The 23,676-nt window shown below is 46.4% G+C and overlaps 1 protein-coding gene and 1 long non-coding RNA gene across 15 annotated transcripts in view; both read left to right on the top strand.

The window, feature by feature from the left end:
- Nucleotides 1–23,676, top strand: part of DLG2 (discs large MAGUK scaffold protein 2) — a 1,415,634-nt gene that overhangs the window by 92,440 nt on the left and 1,299,518 nt on the right. The window lies entirely within an intron of this gene.
- The window catches only part of LOC135189268 (uncharacterized), a 48,134-nt gene continuing 28,651 nt past the window's right edge, over nt 4,194–23,676 (top strand). Inside the window, exon 1 of the long non-coding RNA XR_010308005.1 lies at nt 4,194–4,685. This is a non-coding gene — a long non-coding RNA (uncharacterized LOC135189268). The remainder of the gene's footprint in view (nt 4,686–23,676) is intronic.

Below are 23,676 nucleotides of genomic sequence, written 5' to 3' on the forward strand. Positions count from 1 at the left end.
AAAATGATAGATCATAACCTGTAGGCAGAAGCCATTTGTTACTGGGTATCAATGTGGAAATAATTAAAGTGACTAATCATAGCCAGTAGCTAGATTAATCTGTCTTATCACAGAATCATAGAATCAACCAGGTTGGAAGAGACCTCCAAGATCATCCAGTACAACCTAGCACCCAGCCCTAGCCAGTCAACTAGACCATGGCACTAAATGCCTCAGCCAGGCTTTTCTTCAACACCTCCAGGGACTGTGACTCCAACACCTCCCTGGGCAGCCCATTCCAATGGCAAATCACACTCTCTGGGAAGAACTTCCTCCTAATATCCAGCCTATATCTCTGCCCACCACAATTTGAGACTGTGTCCCCTTGTTCTGTTGCTGGTTGCCTGGGAGAAGAGACCAATCCCCATCTGGCTAGATTCCCTTCAGGTAGTTGTAGACAGCAACAAGGTCACTCCTGAGCCTCCTCTTCTCCAGGCTTAAGTCTGCTCCTCAGAATAATAGGATACCTCAGACAACCTTGTCCACCTATTGAGGTATGATCAATCCTTTAGCCTCAATAGGCCTCTGCAGTCAAAAATGCAGATTCCTAATGCTGGTTCTTCCCCAAAGGAAGGGACTGGATGACAGCAATCAGTGTTGCCTGAGTTACTACACTCAAATCTTGTTTATGGGCCAGAAGTAAGTCTCAAGTTGGGCCAGAGGAAGTCTAGGTTGGATGTTAGGAGGAAGTTGTTGGCAGAGAGAGTGATTGGCATTGGAATGGGCTGCCCAGGGAGGTGGTGGAGTCACCATCCCTGGAGGTGTTCAAGAAAAGCCTGGCTGAGGCACTTAGTGCCATGGTCTGGTTGACTGGCCAGGGCTGGGTGCTACATTGGACTAAATTATCTTGGAGGTCTCTTCCAACCTGGCTGATTTTATGATTCTATGATTCTATTGTTAGTAAACAATATTACTATTCATTATTAGGTTCAATTTAACTGTTTCAGAAAAAAAAATTTAAAAAAAACATTTTCAATAGTTTTGTTCAGCTTTCTTAGTTTTTATCTCTTTCCTGGCATTGTGCTTAGTCTTCCACTGCTTCTCTGCATCTGGTGATAGTTTCAATCTTGTGGTGCTGAGTGTAGTATCCTATGACAAATCATCAGTACTGTTATTATTTGCTGTGAGGAGTATGATATTTGTGTTGATGGTTTCTTTTTCCTCCCTCTGGGACCCACCTGGAGCTGTTCTCATATTTTCTCACACACTTTTACACCTTTGCTCATTCTTCACTGGCCTGCAGCTCCAGGTTGTATCCATTTATTCTATATTTGATGCCTTTTTAAAATTAGATATAATTTCTTTGCTCTTTTTGTTACATTTAAAATCAGGTGTGTTCAGCTCCAGATCTGCATTGTCCTTAGTTAACCACGAGTGAGCTATTTATAAAGCAAAGTCTCCAGTGCCAGCCTGCACCCCTGCCTGGGCTACTCTGTGCCATGTCCTTTACCTCCTTTTCTGAAAGTCTTTGCTATTGTGCCAGGCTTATGTTTCTCTGTATCACATCATTGTCTTAGAGCTGTAAATCTTTCCCTCTGTGTGGACTCCTTACTTTTTAAACTATTCTTGTACCACTTCAAAATAAGCATAAGTAAAACAAACTTAGCCATGGGGCCTTGAAGACTCAGTACAAAGCAAAGGCCTATTGCTGAGAGTGGTGATTATTCTGTTATCAGAGGGCTAGATAGGTATGGGTGAGCTGAAACCCTGAGAGCTTGGAATAAACCTACCCTTTCTGTGGAGAGCAGGAGCCAGGAGTGTTGTAGCAAAGGTCCTGCACTTGGGCCACAGCCACCCAAGGTTGGGTCAAGGCAATCCCAAGCACAAATCCAGGCTGGGCAGTGAGTGGCTGCAGAGCAGCCCTGAGGAGAGGGGCCTGGGGGTGCTGGTGGATGAGAAGCTCAACATGAGCCAGCAGTGTGCACTTGCAGCCCAGAAAGCCAACCAGAGCCTGGGCTGCATCAGGAGAAGTGTGGCCAGCAGGGCCAGGGAGGTGATTCTCCCCTTCTACTCCGCTCTGGTGAGACCCCACCTGGAGTACTGCATCCATTTCTGGAGCCCCCATTACAAGAGGGATGTGGAGATGCTGGAGTGTGTCCAGAGCAGGGCCACGAGGCTGCTCAGAGGGCTGCAGCAGCTCTGCTGTGAGCACAGACTGAAAGAGTTGGGGCTGTTCAGCCTGGAGAAGAGGAGGCTCCCAGGTGACCTTCTTGTGGCCTTGCAGTATCTGAAGGGGGCTACAAAAAAGCTGGGGAGGGACTTTTTAGGCTGTCAGAGGGTGACAGGACTGGGGGGAATGGAGCAAAGCTGGAGGTGGGGAGAGTCAGGCTGGACATGAGGAGGAAGTTGTTGAGCATGAGAGTGGTGAGAGCCTGGAATGGGTTGCCCAGGGAGGTGTTTGAGGCCCTGTCCCTGGAGGTGTTTAAGGCCAGGCTGGATGAGGCTGTGGCCAGCTTGATGTAGGGTAGGGTGCCCCTGGGCATGGCAGGGGGGCTGGAACTGGCTGATCCATGTGGTCCCTTCCAACCCTGACTGATTCTATGATTCTGATTCTCTGATTCTAACCCCAAGCAATGCTGCAGGCCTGGGGCAGTGTGGTTGGAAAGCTGCCTAGCAGAAAGGGACCTGGGAGGTGTAATTGAAGCACCTGGGTACGAGCAAGCAGGTGGCAACGAAAGCCAGTGGCTTGTATTAGAAATGCTGTGTGCCACAGGGAGAGGGAGGTGGTTGTGCCCTTGGACTTGGCTCTGGTGAGGCCATACCTTGAGTATTGTGCTTAGTTTTGGGCACTGCAGCACAAGAGAGATGTGGAGGTGCTGGAGTGCAGAGGGTAACAAAGCTGGGGAAGGGCCTGGAGAATAAATGGTACAAGGAGCAACTGAAGGAGCTGAGGCTGTGGAGTTTGGAGAGACTGAGGGAAGGCCTCACTGCTGTCTACACCTACCTGAAAGGACACTGTGGAAGAGGTTGGTGCTGGTCTCTTCTCACAGGTGAATAGAGCCAGAACAAGAGGGAATGGCCTGGAGCTCTAACTGGGTAGGATTAGACTGGATATTAGGAAGAACATTCTCACAGCAAGAGTGGTCAGGCATTGGAATGGGCTGCCAAGGAGGTGGTCGAGTCACCAACCCTGGGTGTGTTTAGAAGTCATCTGGATGTGGTGATGAGGATATGGTTTAGGGTGAACCTTGTGGAGTAGGCTGATAGTTTGGACTTGGTGATCCTGAGGGTCCCTTCCAGCCTGAATGTTCCTGTGATCAGTGGTAGTGCTGCTGTTATTCTTGGCACTGTTACAGGTGGGTGGGCATGGAGAACACACAGCCAGCACTTAGAAGCTTGTTTAGCAGCCATGCTGCATAATGATTTCACCTGTGAGCTCTGAACATCTCAGATCTGGACTCTGCTTAAAGTTCATGAATGTCTCTATGAAAGCCCATTTTTGATCAGGATTTTTCACAGGCATCCAAACTTTCTTTATGCCTGCTGCATTTTAAGTGCTCCAGGAAAAGCAATGTTTAAAGGTAAACTACTTCTGAGATCTGTCATTAAAGGAAAAGTTAGGACATTTAAAATAGTACATATTTTACAGTGAGGGTAATTGATGGCTCAGGCATACAACTCCTCTACCTGAGAGTGATTTCCCTTGATTAGGCTAAGCTTTCCAAATAAGATGTTTTGTAAAGTAACATGAGACAAGTCAAATTTTGTGCTGCTTGGCCTTGGTAGAAAGAGAGCAGTAAATGGGTTTAAATTAGTCCAAGTTCAACTTATGCAGGGATTAGCATGTTTCTTTCCTCAGCAGGTTGTTGCAAAGATCTCTGTTTCCATCAGGGCAACTGCTAACAAGTCCAAATTCTCTAAATACTAACAAAGAAACAAGCTCCTGAATATTTATAGGTTGAGCAATTAATGAGTGCTATCTCTCCTCTCTCAGCCTCTCGTGGGAGGCTAATAGGCCTATTAGATGTCCTGGCTTGCCCCAGCCTTCTGCTAATGGAGCAAGCAAGGGCAGGAGGAAAACAAAGGCTAGGGCCGTTATGTCCCCTCCCACAGGTAACCCACAGGTGTTTAGGTACTTGTTAGTGTCTTGCCCAAATAAGGGTGAGCAAGCCCTGGGTTCACCTAATATGGTCAGCTTTGCAAGCACCCTTCTGATTGGTGACTCTGTGGCCAAAGGAGCCTCTGCACGTGGGCAGCAATTGAGCTGAATTGCCAACAGCTGTGCTGCTCCTGCCCCCCTGCTCTGCCTCAGTGTGTGCTGCTCCTGCCTCACTGCTCTTGGGCGACATGTTCTGCTCTGCCTCCTGCTTCGAACTGGCTTGGCCCTGATGTTTTGGGCTTCAGCTATCTGGGAAATTTAAGTGCCTCCAGGTTCCCAGGAGAAGGATCTAAGTGCCTCATGATGTGGCAAGAAGTGCCACCAACGTTGTGCTCTCTGCACACCTGCGAGAGGTCCTGCCTGTGCCTCTGCAAACCTCTGAGCCAAGGGGAGCCAGGATCAAGTTGGAGATCATCTGCATCTTTCACAGCACCCTGCTAGAGCCTGGGAAGATCTGGAAGTCTCTCAGTGGCTATCAAGACACTGAGCAGCTCCAACACTGCTGCAAAGGAGCCATGGACTATCTTGAGATGTCTGCTGCACCACAGTGAGTAGAAGGGCCTTTCCCTAGGGCTTCAGGCTGCCTGTTTGTAAGTGGCTACATTTATTAGCTCTTCTGTGGCTAAACTTGTCTGCTTTTTTGATTCTCCTAAATGAATGAATAAGCACCCTTGTGAAGATTTTCCCAACTGAATTAGAACCCAAATTAACTAATTTGCATATAGTTGTGGATGGGGCTTTCTAGAAGTAGAAATAACTACGTATCTTATAATTCCTGCCTCGTTACTGGCCACAGCTAAATCGCAGCCTTCGCACCCTCAGCTACGAAAACCTTTTGCTCTCGTGATTTGTGGCAAGTGCTGTCTGTACCATGCCAGCACTTCCAAAAGGAATGTGATAGAGTCCATGGGAACTGATTGTACAAGTTCAGTCCCAGTTGCTCCTTTTGGATCTTTACTCTGTAAATCCCAGGTTCTAGTTAATAGATTTATAAAGCAGAGAGTCACCAGGGACCTTTAGCTCATCTGGCCTGATGGCCCATCTATCACAAGCAATTGCACTTTATGCAGTACCCTGTACCAAGCCCAGCAGTGTTTGTTTAGATCAAGCATATTTGCCAAAAAGACATTCAGTCTTGGCTTCAATACATCAAGGGAGGAGGAATCAGCAATTCTTGGTTAATTGCTTTCCTCATTTAAAGATGTGCTTTATTTCTGATGTGGAATTGCTCAGTGATGCCTTCCAAGCATTGCTTCTAGTTACAGCCCTGGTAAATCACAATTTGTTAATATTTAGCTATTGTCACTGTGTACATTGCCAGAGAAGCAGTGAAGGTTAGAGGAATGACAAATAGAACAAACTCTTCCAGTGCCTCTCACTGAGGCATGTCTTGGACCCGTGTTTTTCTGCAGTCATTGATTGCTCCAGTGAACCAGGGTAATCTGCCCTGCTTGTGAAAGTGAGATTAATCTACCAATGGTTGCTCCTTTGTCAGTGAAATAGTCAACATCAAATAAAACTTTGAGGTACTTTCAGTTACACAGCTTGCAGTTTACTTGCAGAAGGAAAAAGTCCAAATCTGCTGTCTTACTTAGAAGACTGGAATTATCTTAGAGAAGAGCATCTTGGTTTTCCTCTTCTGAGATCCCTGAACTCTGCACAGCTTAGTTTTAGACAGGTTCATGCTTTGCTTCTCCAAAGAAAAGGCCACAGACTTGCTGAGAACTGGGTAATGATTTAGCAGGTCCATGCAGGCTGACTTACCTTCCTCTCTGCTATCCTGCTTGAACACCAATGTTCCAGTTATGCTCATTTTGCTTCCTTTATTTAGTCTTGGCTATAACACCTGCCTTTACACCTGCTTGTTCACAAAGTCTTTGTTAACATATGGAGACTTGGCTGACACAGCTGAAGGCTGTTTGGCCATTTAGTGAGACCTGCACAGACTGGAGAGCTGGGCACAGAGGAACCAAATGAGGTTCAACAAGGGCAGGTGCAGAGTCCTGCACCAGGGGAGGAATAATAAGCTGCACCAGTACAGGCTGGGAGGTGATCTGCTGGAGAGCAGCTCTGTGGAGAGCAGCCCTGTGCAGAGGGACCTGTCCCTCTTAAACTGGAGAGCCCAAAACTGAAGGCAGTATTCAAGATGAGGTCTCAGCAGGGCAGAGTAGACCTGGTGGTTAACCACGGCACAGCAATGTGTCCTTGCAGCCAAGAAGGCCAATGGGATCTTGGGGTGTATTAGGAAGAGTGTGTCCAGCAGATCAAGGGAGGTTGTCCTTCCCCTCTTCTCTGCCCTGCTGAGACCTCATCTTGAATACTGCCTTCAGTTTTGGGCTCCCCAGTTTAAGAGGGACAGGGATCTGCTGGAGAGGGTCCAGTGCAGGGCTATGAGGATGACCCTGGACTGGTGAGCATGGCTTATGAGGAGAGGCTGAGGGACCTTGGGGGGGGGTGGTGGGGTGGTGGGAGGGATGACAACACAGCCTTGCTCACTTGCTTCCTGTGCTAGGACAAGGAGCAATAGCTGCAAGTTGCAGCACAAGAGGCTCCACCTCAACACAAGGGGGAACTTCTTTCTTGTAAGGGTCCCAGAGCACAGAAACAGGCTCCCCAGAGAGGTTGTGGAGTCTCCTTCTCTGAAGACTTTCAGGGCCTGTCTGAATGCATTCCTCTGTGATGGGTGCTAGATTGTGTGGTCCTGCTCTGGCAGGGGGGTTGGACTCAATGATCTCCTTGGGTCTCTTCCAACCCCTAATATCCTCTGATATATAGAATGTATCACATTTTCTTCCCAGATGGAGCTATATTAAAATCATTGCAACTCAGTGGGCATTGAACAATTCAAGTATTTTGAGTGGGACCGTTTTAGGGGTTTTTCAGTTCTTGTTCCTGCTGTTCATAAAATGAATGGCTCTCACATGTAAAGTAGCATAGACTTTCTCAGAAGAACTGAGTTTCTAATGATGAAGTATTAGAAATAAATAAGTTTTTACCTCCTGTAAAAGAGAAGTCACAGGTGGAAGGAAACATAATGGTTAACATGGCAACAATTCTTGAAATAAGTGAAGTGATGAAAATAAATGTGGAAAACAAAAGCATTTGCACAGATTTAAGGGAGCAATACTGCAAAAAGTTCAGATCAAAGCAAAACATGTAGGAAATCAGAGATGAAGGGAAAAAATTACTTGCTATCCATGAGAGGTGAACTGAGCTATTTAGACACATTTCTTTCAGAAGCAAATGAATAGACAAGGACTTCTAATGCAAGTAATCTTATTTGTTATGTCCTGTTCAACTTCAAATCCATTTTTGTTTTATTTTGCTTTATTCTGTGTTCTATGGCTTGGATGCAAGAGTGATAGAATTCATGAGATATCAGGATGATTATGTATTCTTTAACAGGATTATATATTGCTGAGTACACTTGTTCTTGGAACCCAAAATTTATCCTGATTATGTACTTCTGTCCAAGAATTGTATTTGTCTTATTGGTAATAGTAGCTCATACTCAAATACAGGAGCTGCTGTGCTGAATCACTGCAATGTCATCTGCAGTTCAGTCCAGTTCTGGGCTCCTCAGTTCAAGAGAGATGTTGAGATGCTGGAATGTGTTCAGAGAAGGGTGATGAAGCTGGTGAGCTGCTCCTATGAGGAGAGGCTGAGGGAGCTGGGGGTGTGCAGCCTGCATAAGAGGAGGCTCAGGGGTGACCTCATTGCTGTCTACAACTACCTGAAGAGAGGCTGTAGCCAGGTGGGGTTGGTCTCTTCTGCCAGACAAATAGCAACAGAAGTGGACACAGTCTCACGTTGTGCTGAGGGAGGTCTAGGTTGGATGTTAGGAGGAATTTGTTGCCAGAGAGAGTGATTGGCATTGGAATGGGCTGCTCAGGGAGGTGGTGGAGTCACTGTCCCTAGAAGTGTTCAAGAAAAGACTGAATGGGGCACTTAGTGCCATGGTCTAGTTGATTGGCCAGGGCTGGGTGCTAGGTTGGACTAGCTGATCTTGGAGGTCTCTTCCAACCTGGTTGATTGTATGATTCTGTATATAAAATTCAAACAACCTTCTAGAAAGATTTGTTTTAAACAAAATCCTGCTTTGTTATACTGAGGCAAGATCTATATCTTGGCAGTATCTTACAGCAGTGAGTTTCCTAGGGCATGTCTGTTTGTTCAGATTGTTTTTACCCTCTGCTGAGGAAGCATCCACTTCCAGGTGTATTGAATGTAGTTGTGAAAGGTTGATGTGAGTCAGAGGAATCCAGCCATTCCTGCTTTGTCCATAGCCAAGAGGATATAGATCTGATTTCTGTTAACTTTCTATAGAATCTTGGGAATTTGCAAATAAATTAGCAAATACTTGAGCCCACAACTCTGGTATGACTACTGGGGTTTTCTGCCCTCCGTGCTTACAGTTCTGCCTTGCACAACTGCATTAGTGGTAGAAGGTGCTTAGACTGTGAAGTAAAGGCTTCTCTTCAGGGTATTATAGTCTCAGCAATTTTGCTGGTAATAAAAACTGTGTGTGTGTGGCCAACAGCCCATCAGGCTGTGCTGCCATCCAAGAGCTGGACAGGCTGGAGTGCTGGACAAAGACTAACCACATGAAGTTCAATAGGGACAAGTGTGGGGTCCTGCGTCTGGGGAGGAAGAACAACAGGCACCAGTACAGATTGAGGACTGCCCTGTTGGAATGCAGCTCCATGGAGAAAGACCTTGGAGTCCTAGTGGACAGCAAGTTCTGCATGGGCCAGCAATGTGCCCTTGTGGCCAAGAGAGACAATGGCATCCTGGTGTGCATCAGGAAAAGTGTGTCCAACTGGTCTAGGGAGGTGGTTCCTCCCCTGTACTCTGCCCTGGTGAGACCACACTTGGAATACTGTGTCCAATTTTGGTCTCCCAACTCAAGAGAGACAGGGACCTGCTGGAAAGTGTCCAGGAGAGAGCCATGAGGATGACTGGGGGACTTGAGCATCTCCCCTGTGAAGAGAGACTGAGAAACCTGGAGCTGCTCAGTCTGGAGAAGAGAAGGCTGAGAGGAGATCTGATCACTGTGTACAGCTATCTGAGGGGTGGGTGTCAAGTGGCTGGGGCTAATCTCTTTTTGGTGGTGCACAGCAATAAGGCAAGGAGCAATGGCTACAAACTGGAACGTAAGTTTCAGGTCAACATGAGGAGAAGTTTCTTTCCAGTGAGGGTGGAGAGCACTGGAACAGGCTGTCCAGAGAGGCTGTAGAGTCTCCTTCTGTGGAGACTTTCAAAGTCCACCTTCATGCATTCCTGAGCAAACTACCCTAAGGAATCCTGCTTGGGTGAGGAGGTTGGACTTGATGTTCTCTGGAGGTTCCTTCCAACCTCCAAAGTTCAGCTATTCTGTTATACTGTGACATTCTCTCTCTAGAGTCAAACAAATGGTTCTGGCTATTCATAGATGTAGATCTCTCATGTTTCATTATTGTTTTTTTTGACAACCAGACAGTTTGAAGGTTTTATAGTGGCTAAAAATGTTGCATCTGTTCTGAAGAAGCTGAGATAAGGCATCACAAGGGACAAAAATCAACCTTCCCATAACACTGTAGCTGAGCTGAGAGGCTGCACAAACCCAACCCACAATCCTGTCTCCAGTCTTTTGTTGGGAGTTGAGTCTGTTTAGCTGTGCAGGCAGGTGGTCTAGTTCCCAGTACAGTGGAAATCTAACCAAGGAATGAAGGATAAAAGGGGCAGAGAAAGAATAAGAGAAAAGGATGTCCATAAGTTCCACTTCTGTTCTTGCTTCCACAACTTGGCTCAGAATCAATCATTTATCTCAGACACATTATATGAACTGAACAGAGTAACCTAATCTCTTTTCTCTATCTTGGTCATTATGTGTTCAGAGAACACATCCAGAGAAAGGCTGTGAGGATGAACAGGGAGCTGTAAGATCTGCTACATGAAGAAAGGCTGAGAGAACTGAGTCTGTTCAGCCTTGGGAAGGGAGACCTTATTACTACATACCAGTACATAAAGGTTGGCTTCCAGGAGGATGGAAACTCTCCTTATAAAAGGAGTCACATGGAAAAGACAAAGGGTGATGTGTACAAGTTACTTCTGGGGAGATTCTCATTGGAATACAGAAGAAAATTTTTCACTATGACAGCAGTTAGACGTTAGAATAATCTCCCATGAGAAGTTGTGGATTACCCTATGCTGGTCAGTTTTAGGACTCAGGTTGACAGGACCCTGGGTCATCTCATTTAAACTGCACCATCACCTAGGAGGGCTGGAGCAGGTGATCCTTGGGGTCTCTTCCAACCTGGCATTCTGTGAGTCTGTGTGGGTTTTTTTTTCCACATCTCTTGTTGTTTCTTTCCCTCTAGAGAAACACAGACCAAATATTTTCATCCTTCCTAGCCTTGCTGACCTTTAAATGTTCCCTTCTCAAATTCTGCTGTGTTCCTTTGAGACCAAGTGATCAGAGTTGCACACATAGTTCTAGAGGAGAGGATTACAGTGATTCATATAAGGGCACTGAAATACCTTTTGGTAGTATTCAGGGTGTGTATTCTCTGCATCCAAAGGGCTGTCCCTCATCTCTTAGAGTCCCTGATAAGTTCCCAGGGCTTAATGATGTGGTTGATAGGTTGTCTGCTTTAATGTGCTTTAGTCTGCAGACAAAAGACAGCATTTGTATGAGCATTGTCTTTTCTCTTCCTTCTACTTCACTGTGCAGAATGTGGATATAGGTTTGGAAAGTCTACTCCATTCTCAAGTTCCCAGTCTTCCTCAACTCCCAGCCTCTTGTCTTGGAGCCTCAAGGATCTCCCTTAGCCCTGCCCCATAACTGGCTGCTAATCACAAGATAGTACAACTCTGAACAGCCCTGCATGATGCAGGGGCAAATTCCCCCCTCTGCTGATGTATCAATGAGTTGTTGAATTATAAGAGGTCTGTATTCTTTCTGTGTAATGTCAGATGTCTACAGATAAATGTATTCAATGGGAGCACTTGTTATTGTCAGTATGGAGAGAGAGTCGTTTTCAAGACAAAGAGCCACCCACTGCTTGGGGTGCAGACTTTAACCAGCATTGTGCCTTTGGAGTGCCTCTTTTGGACACATCCACACTTTGCATGTCTATGTCTGGTAAGCTGAATCCTGCCCTGACTCACAACCTCCATCTGAATTGCTGCTGTTCTCTCCTCCTTTTCGAGTCCCAATCTTTTATTCCTGCCCAGCTCTGGTGTTAAGGTGCATTGATTTTCACTGGGCGCATCAGGCATAGCACGGCAACAACTAAGCAATCAAGACTGACCTCATAGATTTTGCTTTTACCCTCTGTTAATCTTTTCCTTTGTGACATCAAGAACGAGAGATAAATGGCCATGATTTTCCTCTCCTTGCATGCATTTTCCAAGTGGTGCTTGCAGATTTCATTAACCTTCCCTTTTTCTAATATCACATCCCACTTTTAGTTATTATACGAGCAAACAATTAGTGTCTGATATTTGGTGTAGATAAATATATACACAGCACATATATTTATATATGCATATTTTCCTTCACATTACTGTCATGAAAAAGGGGATATTTTATGCTATGTTGCTTTCGGAGGGCATTAATAGCACACTCATTATCCTCATATACCTGACACATGAGGCTTTTGCTGGCAATTTACATTCCTTTTTTCCCCAGGGGCAGGAAAGGCAGTTCCAAAGACCTGATGCTAGGTGCATTAATCCATCATGTTTGGCTGCAGAACTAGCTGACTCTTTCTCTTCAGCTCTCTAGCCCTTCAAGGAGTCTTATGCTGTTAGCTCTCATTAGCATCATTGTGCTTAAAAAAAAAAGGCAAGGAATACCTGCAATTCAGAGGAAGAAACACATGGGCTGTGCCTGCAGTGCCATAATGAGGAAGATTTCTTTACTGCAGACTTTTCTCTTCCTTCCCCCAGTTTCTTCAACAACCCCAGGCAGCACTACAGGCTGGGGACAGAGTGGCTGAGAGCAGCCAGGAGGAAAGGGACCTGGGGGTACTGGTAGATAGTAGCTGAACATGAGCCAGCAGTGTGCCCAGGTGGGCAGGAGATCCAGTGGCATCCTGGACTGTATCAGACCAGTGTAGCCAGTAGGATAAGGGAGGTTATTCTTGCCCAGTGCTCAGCACTGGTCAGGCCACACCTTGAGTCCTGTGTCCAGTTCTGGGCTCTGCAATTCAAGAGAGATGTTGAGGTACTGGAACATGTGCAGAGAAGGGTGACAAAGCTGGTGAGGGGCCTGGAACACAAACCCTATGAGGAGAGGCTGAGGGAGCTGGGGGTGTGCAGCCTGGAGGAGAGGAGGCTCAGGGGTGACCTCATTGCTGTCTACAACTACCTGAATGGAGGTTGTAGCCAGGTGGGGGTTGGTCTCTTCTGCCAGGCAGCAAGCAACAGAAGAAGTGGACAGAGTCTCAAGTTGTGGTGGGGGAGGTCTAGGCTGGATGTTAGGAGGAAGTTGTTGGCAGAGAGAGTGATTGACATTGGAATGGGCTGCCCAGGGAGGTGGTGGAGTCTTTATCCCTGGAGGTGTTCAAGAAAAGCCTGGCTGAGGCACTTAGTGCCATGGTCTGGTTGATTGGACAGGGCTGAGTGCTAGGTTGGACTGAATGATCTTGGAGGTCTCTTCCAACCTGATTAATTCTATGATTCTTTAAGCTTTTCTCTGAATCCTCCTCACCTGTTCATTTACAGGGGTCACTCCCAGCCTTGCAGTGGGCTTGCACTCTCTTCTTTCTCATCCAGAATAGTGGCATTGGCACTCCCATTGTCAGTGCCTGCACTGGCATCCCTTCTCATAAGACCTGATCAAATGTCTTGGGGCTAACTTTGGAAACTGGGATCTGCAACTGCTCCTAGAGGAACTATAGGTTAAAAGATTCTTGTAGCCTTTCAAATGAGGTTTGAAGTGAGCTTACATTGGATACCAAGAATAAATAACAGTCTCTAGATAATTTTCATGTTAATCTTCCCAGGTTAAAAATCAGAAACAGCCTTGGGAGCTTCTGGGGGGCAGCAGAGCTCACAGAGGAGCTGTGACATGCCATATGCCTTTCTGTGTGTTGATCTCTTCTGCTGTAGCACGGGGATGGTCATCTGCTTCCACTTGAGGATGATGTGAGATTCAAGACAGATATGTAAAGGTTTAATGACAACCGTTGCTTGAAATCAGTGCTGTGCTGCAAGGATTTCAACTTTATAACTTTTCTTGTCTGTATCTTTACTTCTATTGCTCCAAATATCAAGGGCAAATCAAGCCTGACAAATTTAGTGGCTTTTTGTGATGAGGTCACAGCAACAGTGGGCAAGGGAAGGGCTACTGACATCATCTACCTGGACCTGAGTAAGGCATTTGACTCTGTCCCACATGACATCCTGGTCACCAAACTGGAAAAACATAGACTTGATGGGTGGAGCACTGCTGGATAGAGAATTGGCTGGATGGTGGCATGCAGAGAGTGGTGATCAAGGGCACAGCGTCCACCTGGAGACCAGTGCCAAGTGGCATCCCTCAGGGGTCAGTGGTGTTGAACATCTCTGTCAGTGACATGGACAGAGGAATCAGTGCACCCTCAGCAAGTGTGCAGATGACACCAAGCTGTGTGGCAAGGTCGACTTGCTAGAGGGCAGGGATGCCATCCAGAGGGACCTGGACAGGCTGCAGAGGTGTGCCCAAGCCAACCTCATGACATTCAACAAGGCCAAGTGTAAGGTCCTGCACCTCAGTCTCAAGCACAGATACAGACTGAGGGGTGAATGGCTGAGTGCAGCCCTGAGGAACAGGGCCTGGGGGTCTGGGGTGATGAAAAGCTCAACAGGAGCCTGCAGTGTGAGTGCAGCCCAGACAGCAACTGTGTGCTGGACTGCAGCAAGAGCAGTGTGGCCAGCAGGGCAAGGGAGGGGATTCTCCCCTTCACTGTGCTCTTATCGGCCCCCACCTACAGTACTGTGTCCAGTTCTGGAGCACCCAACCCAAAAGGGACATGGAACTGTTGGAGTGAGTCCAGAGAAGGGCCATGAAGATGCTCAGAGGGTTGCAGCAGCTCTGCTATGAGGACAGGCTACAAGAGCTGGGACTCTTCAGCCTGGAGAAGAGAAGGCTTTCAGGACAAGGAGAAATGGTTTTAAACTGGATGAGGGGAGATTCAAACTAGATGCTAGGAAAGGGTTCTCTCAAGTGAGTGTGGTGAGACACTGGCACAGGTTGCCCAGGGACACTGTGGATGCTCCCTCCCTGGAGGTGTTCAAGGTTAGGTGGGATGAGGTATTGAGCAACCTGTTCTAGTGTGAGGTGTCCCTGTCTATGGCAGGGAGCTGGATGATCTTTGAGGTCCTTTCCAACCTAACCCTTTCTGATTCTAAATACAATACTGCCCAGCCTTAGAGCAGCTGGGAATAAAGTCTTTGTTCCCTTGCTGTGGAACATACACAGCAAGAGGATGAAAATATGTGAATGGCTCTTGAAATCATTCAGCCTGTGTACTGAAGCTCTGACCATCAGTGCTGATGGGAGATAGATGGCAAGGGAAAGATTAGATAGTAGCTGTGTCCTACTTGACTCCAGGGGAGGTTGTATAGAAGGAGGGGGTATTTCTAGAGGAGAATTCGTTTCACAAAGGAGAGGTTTTGATTTGTTAAATCACAAAAACAAATTTAGGATTCTTCTTGGCTTTGAGTATTTTTATGCTTCTGGAGACTGGCAAGGAAGGTTATAAACAGGGGGAGAGAAGACAAATGGAAGGAGTCCTGGAGAGAGGCTGCTGAGATTTGTGTTTTATTTTTGTGGAGTTGCTTCTCTGGTGAGCTGTAAAGAGCTGTAAGCAGCACAAGGAGGGCAAGATCATCTCCAGTGCAGAAAACATGAGTGAGCAACTGTAGTGAGGAGGAGGATTAATATCTGTGGGGAACTCTGTTTCCTTTGCACCCTGTCTTCAGCCTTCTATTTCTCTCTGGCATGCCAAGCAGAAGCAAGGAACAAGCGTGGAGGGAAAAATAATTTGCCATTTGTCTATAGGTGCTATCAGATGTCTCTCATGAGGGAGCAAATTCAGCTTCAAGGCACACTGCATTCCTAGGTTTGCTTTCTGCTCAGGTGAAGGCTGAACAGGGAACGTTGCCTTGCAAGGAGCTGAGAGGATTAACGAGAGTGGAAGTGGCAGAATGAATGGTAAAGGTTAGAATTAAGGAGTAATAGTAGCAGTGAAGACCCAGCTTGGAAAATGAAGTTTCATACAACTGGAGAAAAATCATCAGAGCTTTAGCTGTTATGCAAGAGAGCCATACTTAGAACTAGAACTGGGTAAAACCCTCCAGCAACAGCAGTAGGACACCAGTTAGATATGGGCTTGTATTGATACATAAGAGTATGATTTTGGGGCTGCACAGAGAGGTCCTGGTGTTGTTGGAGCAGAATGACTGACCAGCCATGAACTGCAGGCCATTAGCTGTTCTGAGTCAGCTGGGACAGCTGGCTTGAGTTGATCACAAGTGTATCCCAGACCATGAGCATCACACTCAATATAAAGGGGGAAGTTTGCTGTGAAGTGAGGAGATTTTTTGCTTGGGCTCCTACTTGTTCTGCTCCAGTTTCTGCTCTTGAGGACTGCCTTCCTGGATCTTGTGACTGCTGCACCTTTGCTGGGTTAAGTGTAACTACATATATTGTACTGACCTTGGTATTACTTTGGTTATTTCATTAAATCTATTTTAATTGCAACCTGTGAGTAGATCAGCAGACTAAATGTAGACAGCCTCCTCAAGTAACTCAAGTGCTAGAGTAAGGCTGGCCCAGCAGCACAGAGCTCCAAACAGGTATCTCCAAGCAAGATATATCTGTTGGTGGGCAATAGGTACGTTCTTTGGTTTGTAGTGGGGAAACTCTTTCAGGTGTGACTTGCTTATTGATTCAGGCTTCCTTACACAAATAGAAATCTTGGAATTGTGGGCTGTTCTGGTTTCAGAGGGATCTCTCAAGATCATCTAGTCCAACCCCAGTTCTACCTCACTTAGTGTCTTCCAGAGGAGGGCACAGAGGACAAGGGTGTGCTTCTGCCAAAGCTGTTTAACACCGCTCTGCTTTTTGCTCTTGGGTCAGATCCCTTTCTGAATTATGCCTGATATGACTTAATTTCTGCAGCTTACAGAGAGTAATCCTTCCCTCCTTTTTCTCTTGCATTCTTTCTCCTAGTTGTGCTGAAGTCCACAGAGGTTCCCAGGCTTTCCTACCACATAGCTGCCCTCCTCTTTCCACACTAAACAAGCAGAATAGCAGACCTGGGTGCTGCTGCCATCTTTGCCCTTATGAGAGCTGTGTCTCTTCTACCCCCTCAGGAACCTCAGGCCCTGATTACACCAATCTGGGGCTCTATTTTCCTTGCACTGATGCTGTTCTCCCATAGATTTCTCTCTTTCTCAGGAGCATTGTGGGGCCTGATGTCTGTTCAGCAGCACTGCATAAATTAATGTCTCCTTGGTGCTGGCATTGCCACTGGGGTGGAGATGGAGGCTAGAATCCTACAACAACACTAGAACAGGGACTGGTGGATCCAGGCTGGGCTGGAAGGGTATCATGTGCCATAGGGAGTATGGGGGCAGGCCCTGGGCTGCATCCACAGTTGAAGATTTCCAATCATAACCCTTTCAGCTATTTGTTATATCTGTGGAGACTTTTCCAGTGGTTTCTATGGTGACTATGATGCCTTCTTTGATTGCAACTTTCATAGGGGATTAGTAGGAGCATGTGGCCTTTTGCTGCAGCTCAGTGATTGAGCTCCAGCTCAGCATAGTAAGTGAAGGTCATTAATGTCTGATAGCTGTGTAGGGACCTTTGTACTACTCAGCAATTAGCATTCTTCACTGATACCAAAAGCACAAAGAACTACAGAGTATCACTGGAGGGATGAGCAAATTAATGTCACATGTACTTTAGTGTACTGTTTATCAACAAATATCAACCTGCTCATGGTAATGAGGACACAATTATTTGGCTCTGTTCTTTTCAGTCTTATTTTATCAAACAAACCCTCAACTAATCAAAAAGACCAACCAGAAAACACCCTGCCACAATCCCACCCAAGCAGGCATTTGACTTTGGCTAGAAGCTGTGGGGGGGCTGTAAGCTCAAGCTGCTCATGGTAATGTGTCTGATTTCTCAGAAGCTTGAGCTGGGGAGCTCAGGCCCAGCAAGCAGACCTAGCACCAAACAAACTGAATGCAGCACCAAAAAGCCTTGTGTTTTGAGCAGCAGCAGGGACAATGCTGTTCTTGTCTATGGAAAAACATGAGCTAGGAAATGGCCAGAAGATGCTTCTCAACAGGAAAACAAGAAAATAGCCCTGGGGTACATGCAGTGTTTCAGAAAGCATTGCCTAGCCACTCCCAAACAGACCATTTCACTCACAAAATCTACAGGGTGGAATTTGTCTTTATTTTCAGCTGTGTAACCTGCCTTACAGGGTGCAAATGAGCAGCACAGTGATCTCAAAGCATTAAATGCTGAAGAGTCAAATCAAACCTATCTTCTCCTGTTTCTGCACGTTTAAACTCCAGTTCTTCCTGCTTTCTCAGCAACGCAAGGAACTGGAACGCTGTAAAATGGATGTGCTGTACAGGGAGGACAAGATGTGCTGGTAGGGTGATAATGTGTCAGCAAAATGTCTTCAGTGAGCCAGTCATGCAGGAGCCTTTGGTGGAGCTTGAGGAGACAGGGAAAAATGTGAGTCATATCCACTTCATCCTCAGGGAGGTTTAGATTGGTTATTAGAAGAAACTTCTTCACTGAAAGTGCTATCAAACACTGGAACAGGCTCCCCAGAGAGGTAGTTGAATCACCATCCCTGGAGAGGTTTGAAAGAGGCAGAGATTTGGTGCTAAGGGATACATTTTAGCATCAGACTTGGTAGAGTTAGGTAATGGTTGGATTCAATGGTCCTGTACACGTGTGGGCAATGCACTTGTCCTTAGACACAGTCTCTAAAGGATTCCTGCCAATGTCATTTGTCATTCTTTCCGTCCTAATCTGTGCATCTTGGACCCAACCACAATATGAAGTTTGTATCCATAGAATTATAGAATGCCTTGAGTTGGGAGTGACCTTAAAGATGATCTAGTTCCAACCCCTCTGCTGCTGGCAGGGACACCTCCCACTTAGACCAGGATGCTCAATGCCTCATTCAGCCTGATCTTAGACACTTCCAGGGATGAGAAACCCACAACTTCTCTGGGCAACCCATTCCAGTGTCTCACCATCCTCATAATAAGAACCTTTTTCTAATGTCCAATCTAAATCTACCCTGCTCTAGTTTAAAACCATTGCCCCTTCTTCTGTCATAACAGATCCTTATAAATAGTCCCTCCTCAGTAGAACCTTTCAAGTACTGGAAGGGTGCTCTAAGGTCTCCCTGGAGCCTTCTCCAGGCTGAACAGACCCAATGCCCTCAGCTTGTCCTCATAGGAGAGGTGCTCCAGCTCTCTGATCATCTTTGTGGCCTCCTCTGGACACTTTCCAACAGAGCCATGTCCTTCTCATGTTAGGGGCTCCAGAGCTGGATGTGGTACTCCAGGTGGGCTCTCACAAGAGCAGAATCACCTCCCTTGACCTGCTGACCATGCATCTTTTCATGCAGCCTAAGATGCAGGTGACTTTTTGAGGCTTCTTGGCCGGTTCTGTCAACAGGCTGATGGCAAACTTCCACCTGCCAGATGTAGAATCACAGAATCAGTCATCCAGAAGTGGAGTAACACTGAAGGCTGGCATAAACCAAACCAGCATATAAACAGCTTCAATTTAAACTCCACAGATGCACACCACAAGGCAAACCTCCAAATGAACCTAAATTCTGTAGCTTGTTGGGAAGCTGGAAACTGTATTGGAACTAAACTACACCTGAAATGATCTGGCTTAACTTCTAACATCTGATTACACAAGCAGTTCTACAGCCAGCAATGGATCAAACAGAATTTGAGCACGTTTTTGGAGAAGCCATTTAAATGTCTAATGGCTGCCATGTAAAAATCCATGACCACCATATCAAATTGGGCCAAACATGCTTAAAACTCCTTCATATGGATTTGGATCTCCCTCCAGACTCTGATTTGAAATTGTTGATCAGTAATAAAAGTCACAAATTTGGTTCTAGGTTATAATAATGCCTGGATCCACAATCATCAAGTAAATAGACTGATTTTTTTTTTTTGGTCTTTGCCATTACCTTCATCTGAAAAATAATTGAGCTATTAAACCAACCTAAATAATAAAGAAACATAGAACACTCCTCCATGAAAGTCTCTGCAGCTGTGTTCTTCCACCATGTGTAGAGTGAGGATTCCATTATAGTACATTTGAGCTATTAGTGTCAAAATATTGCCATCATTATGTGTTCAAAATATGAGTCAGATCTCCTCAGCAGTTCTTGATGTTCTGATGTTGTAAATGCATGTAGTGGTTTACTTTCAGTTCTGGTCTGCAAGCCTTTAGAGGGGAAACTGCCTGTTTTGTTAGAGTGTGCAATTTTAGGGGTCACATCCAGCCTGGAGTAGTAATGCAGCTGCATTCCTCCTTCCTGTTGGCCACTTACGGGGGCATCATTTACCTTCTGCTTCCTGGGTTAAGAGGCTTTAGTCTGAGCTTTTCTGTTTCCCAGTCTCATCACCACCACCTCCTGCCTTGCAGCACTTTCTCAGCTTTGTTAATCACAGAATCAGGCAGGGTTGGAAGGGACCACAAGGAGCAGTCAGTTCCAACCCCTCTGCCATGAGCAGGGACACCCTACCCTAGATCAGGCTGCCCACAGCCTCATCCAGCCTGGCCTTAAACACCTCCAGGGATGGGGCCTCAACCACCTCCCTGGGCAACTCATTCCAGCCTCTCACCACTCTCATGCTCAACAACTTCCTCCTCACATCTAGTCGGAATCTCCCCACCTCCAGCTTTGCTCCATTCCCCCTAGTCCTCTCACTCCCTGATAGCCTAAAAAGTCCCTCCCCAGCTTTTCTATAGGCCCCCTTCAGATACTGGAAGGCCACAAGAAGGGCACCTTGGAGCCTCCTCTTCTCCAGACTGAACAGCCTCAACTCTTTCAGTCTGTCCTCATAGGAGAGGTGCTCCAGCCCTCTGAGTATCCTTGTGGCCCTCCTCTGGACACTCTCTGGCATCTCCACGTCCCTCTCATAATAGGGGCTCCAGAATTGGATTTGGCTTTTTATGGAGAATGTTAAAGTTTCAATGACTTTACAAATGCTGTGGAATTATGCTTCATTCATCTGTTGGCTCCTGGTCTCTTGTCAATGAGATCTCACGTCTAGCTGATGGAAGTTCTCATAGCCACTTTATGAGTTCTTTATGGTTTTATTATGGCTGGGGCATCTGAGTTAAACGCTTGTCTGATTTGAGAAAGAACTTTTAATTGCCTATTTGTTCTTGCAATATTTTTTTTCCTTTTAATATTTCGCTTTTTATACCACAGAAATAAATTTGTTTCTGTCTGCTGTGAGCACCCACGCTGCTTTAAGAGCACAGTGAAGTGAGCACTTATTTCTGTGAACCATTAAACTGTCATGACAAGAACGTGATTGTAGGATTGGTTTGTGTTCCCTGCTGGATCAAATCAGTCCCAGGGGCTCTGATTCATGATCCCCTCAGGTGTAGGTAGGATGCTGACACGCTCCAGCTGCTGGAGGAATAGCTGAATGGGGCATACATATGAATGGAGTATATGAACTGCAGATGATAGCCCTGCACAGATTCTGCATTAATAGTCAACTATAAAGCAAAGGGCTTGGACAGAATATACCCATGCTGGGTTTGGTCATCTCTGCTAAAGGGACTTTAACTGTCTACAACAATCTGGAAACTGATAGTAGTGAGGTGGGTGTCTGTTTCTTCTCTCAAGTAACAAGTGCTGGGAGGGGGCTCAAGTTGCACCAGCAGAAATTTAGATTGGATACCAGTAAAATTTTTTTCACTGGTGTCTCAGTTACAATTTAAATTTCCAGAGATTCCAATGACTTTGATAGAACCAATAACAATTTGTAGAATGCTCTTTCCTCTTCGCCCTCCTTTCCCAAAGAAAGGAATTAGAAGGAGAGAGAGGAAAGGTAAGCACACCCAAATAAATCAATCTCACTTGATTCAGAAGTTAAAAAAAAAAAGGTTTAACAATAACTTAAAAAGGTGCCTGAGGTAGCAAAGTTACAAAGGTCTTTAACATCTTCATAGATGATCTGGATGAGGGCATGGAGTCAGTCATCAGCAAGTTTGCAGATGACACTAAGCTGGGAGCAGATGTGACTGAGTTGGAGGGCAGAAGGGCTCTGCAACGGGACCTTGACCACCTGGACATATGGGCAGAGTCCAGTGGGATGGGGTTGGACACTGAGATGCTTGAGCATGTCCAGAGATGGGCAATGAGGCTGGTGAGAGGCCTTGAGCACAGCCCTATGAGGAGAGGCTGAGGGAGCTGGGATTGGTTAGCCTGGAGAAGAGGAGGCTCAGGGGTGACCTTATTGCTGTCTACAACTACCTGAGGGGTGGTTGTGGCCAGAAGGAGGTTGCTCTCTTCTCTCAGGTGGCCAGCACCAGAACAAGAGGACACAGCCTCAGGCTGCGCCAGGGGAAATTTAGGCTGGAGGTGAGGAGAAAGTTCTTCACTGAGAGAGTCATTGGACACTGGAATGGGCTGCCCGGGGAGGTGGTGGAGTCGCCGTCCCTGGAGCTGTTCAAGGCAGGATTGGATGTGGCACTTGGTGCCATGGTCTAGCCTTGAGCTCTGTGGTAAAGGGTTGGACTTGATGATCTGGGAGGTCTCTTCCAACCCTGATGATACTGTGATACTGTGTGATACTGTGTTAGGGAAGGGAAAAGTAACAAATACAAAATGTATAAATACAACCCAGTCGTGATGGTGATGGCTTTGTCTACCTCGTGGTGAAACAAAAGAGAAACCAGGAACGGATGGTGACGGTGGTAAGACAGATGCAGAGAGAGTGGAACAGGAAGTCCCCCTGCTTTTATGGGACAGGAAGGAGGAGTGGGCTAACCATCACCTGGTGGTGTTCAGACCCACCCCTGTGGAGTGGTCAAGACCACCTAGGGTCAGGTTCAGGGTTACTCCCCCTGGAGGCTTAACCCTGTACAACTGGGAGGACTATCAAGCATTGGAACAGGCTTCCCAGGGAAGTGGTGGAGTCACCATCCCTGGAGGTATGTAAAAGATGTGGATGTGGTGCTTGGGGACATAGTTTAGTGCTGGACTTGTCTGTGCTGGGTTAACAGGTGAACTTGACAATCTCAAACATCTTTCCCAACCTAAATGGTTCTATGATTTTAACCTATGAGGGAAGAATAGAATCTGTTGTCCCCTTCCCCACCTCCTCTCTGCCTACCTTTGATCATGAGCCAAGAGCCGTTAGTTTTCATTTTGAGCCTTTTTTGAATGATCACAGTGCTCTAATCAGTCCACCTGCGTAACAAACAGTTGTTACTTTTGCATCCCTTAGGATCTAGGGCTCCAGATTCATTATTCCTAAGAATGTTTTATGAAGTAAGCAGATGATTCTTGCACTTAAAATATCACAGAATGTTAGGGGCTGGAAAGGTCATCAAAAGATCATCTAGTCCAGCACTCCCTGCCAGAGAAGGTCACAGTGGATCACATCCAGGTGGGGCTTGAATATGTCCAGAGAGGGAGATTCCACAACTCCCCTGGGCAACCTGTTCCAGTGTTCTGTCACCCTCACAGTGATTTTTTTTCATCATGTTTACGTGGAAAGTCCTATGTCTCACTTTCCACCCATTGCCCCATGTCCTGTCTTTAGGCATCATTGAGAAGAGCCTAATTCCATCCTCTTGACACTCACATTTTACATATAAATGTGAATGAGGTCACCCCTCAGTCTCATCCTCTCCAAACTAAAGAGCCCAGCTCCCTCGCCTTTCTTCATAAGGAAGATGTTTCACTCCCTTAATCATCTACCTGAAGGGAGGCTGTAGCCAGGTAGGGGTTGGTCTCTTCTGCCAGGCAACCAGCAACAGAACAAGGGGACACAGTCTCAAGTTGTGCTGGGGGAGGTCCAGGCTGGATGTTAGGAAGAAGTTGTTGCCAGAGTGAGTGATTGGCATTGGAATGGGCTGCCCAGGGAGGTGGTGGAGTCACCGTCCCTGGAGGTGTCCAAGAAAAGCCTGGCTGTGCTAGTTTGAAGCAAGCTGGAATGTTTTGGTAAAAGAACTAGATAACGGGCAGTGAAATGAAAAACAATTGATGTCAACTTCTCTCACAGTCTCGCTGAGAACTCTGGGAAGAAGAAAAAAACATTCTCCATTTTTGTCTCTTACTCTTGCTTTTGCCTTAGACCTGGTAACATCTCATTAACCCTGCTCCTACTGACCTTGCTCCCTAACCTCTTGGCTGCACCTCTCTTCTTCCTGAGAACTGGGGTAAGGTTGAGAGGGCCGGGGGGAGGTGTTGGGGTGGTTTAAAAGCCCCTCCTGGGGACTCAGGTTTCTGGGAGGGGAGTTGTGCTTTTGT

This window comes from Pogoniulus pusillus, chromosome 3 (genome assembly GCF_015220805.1).
Source record: "Pogoniulus pusillus isolate bPogPus1 chromosome 3, bPogPus1.pri, whole genome shotgun sequence".
In the NCBI taxonomy this organism is placed as follows: domain Eukaryota; kingdom Metazoa; phylum Chordata; class Aves; order Piciformes; family Lybiidae; genus Pogoniulus; species Pogoniulus pusillus.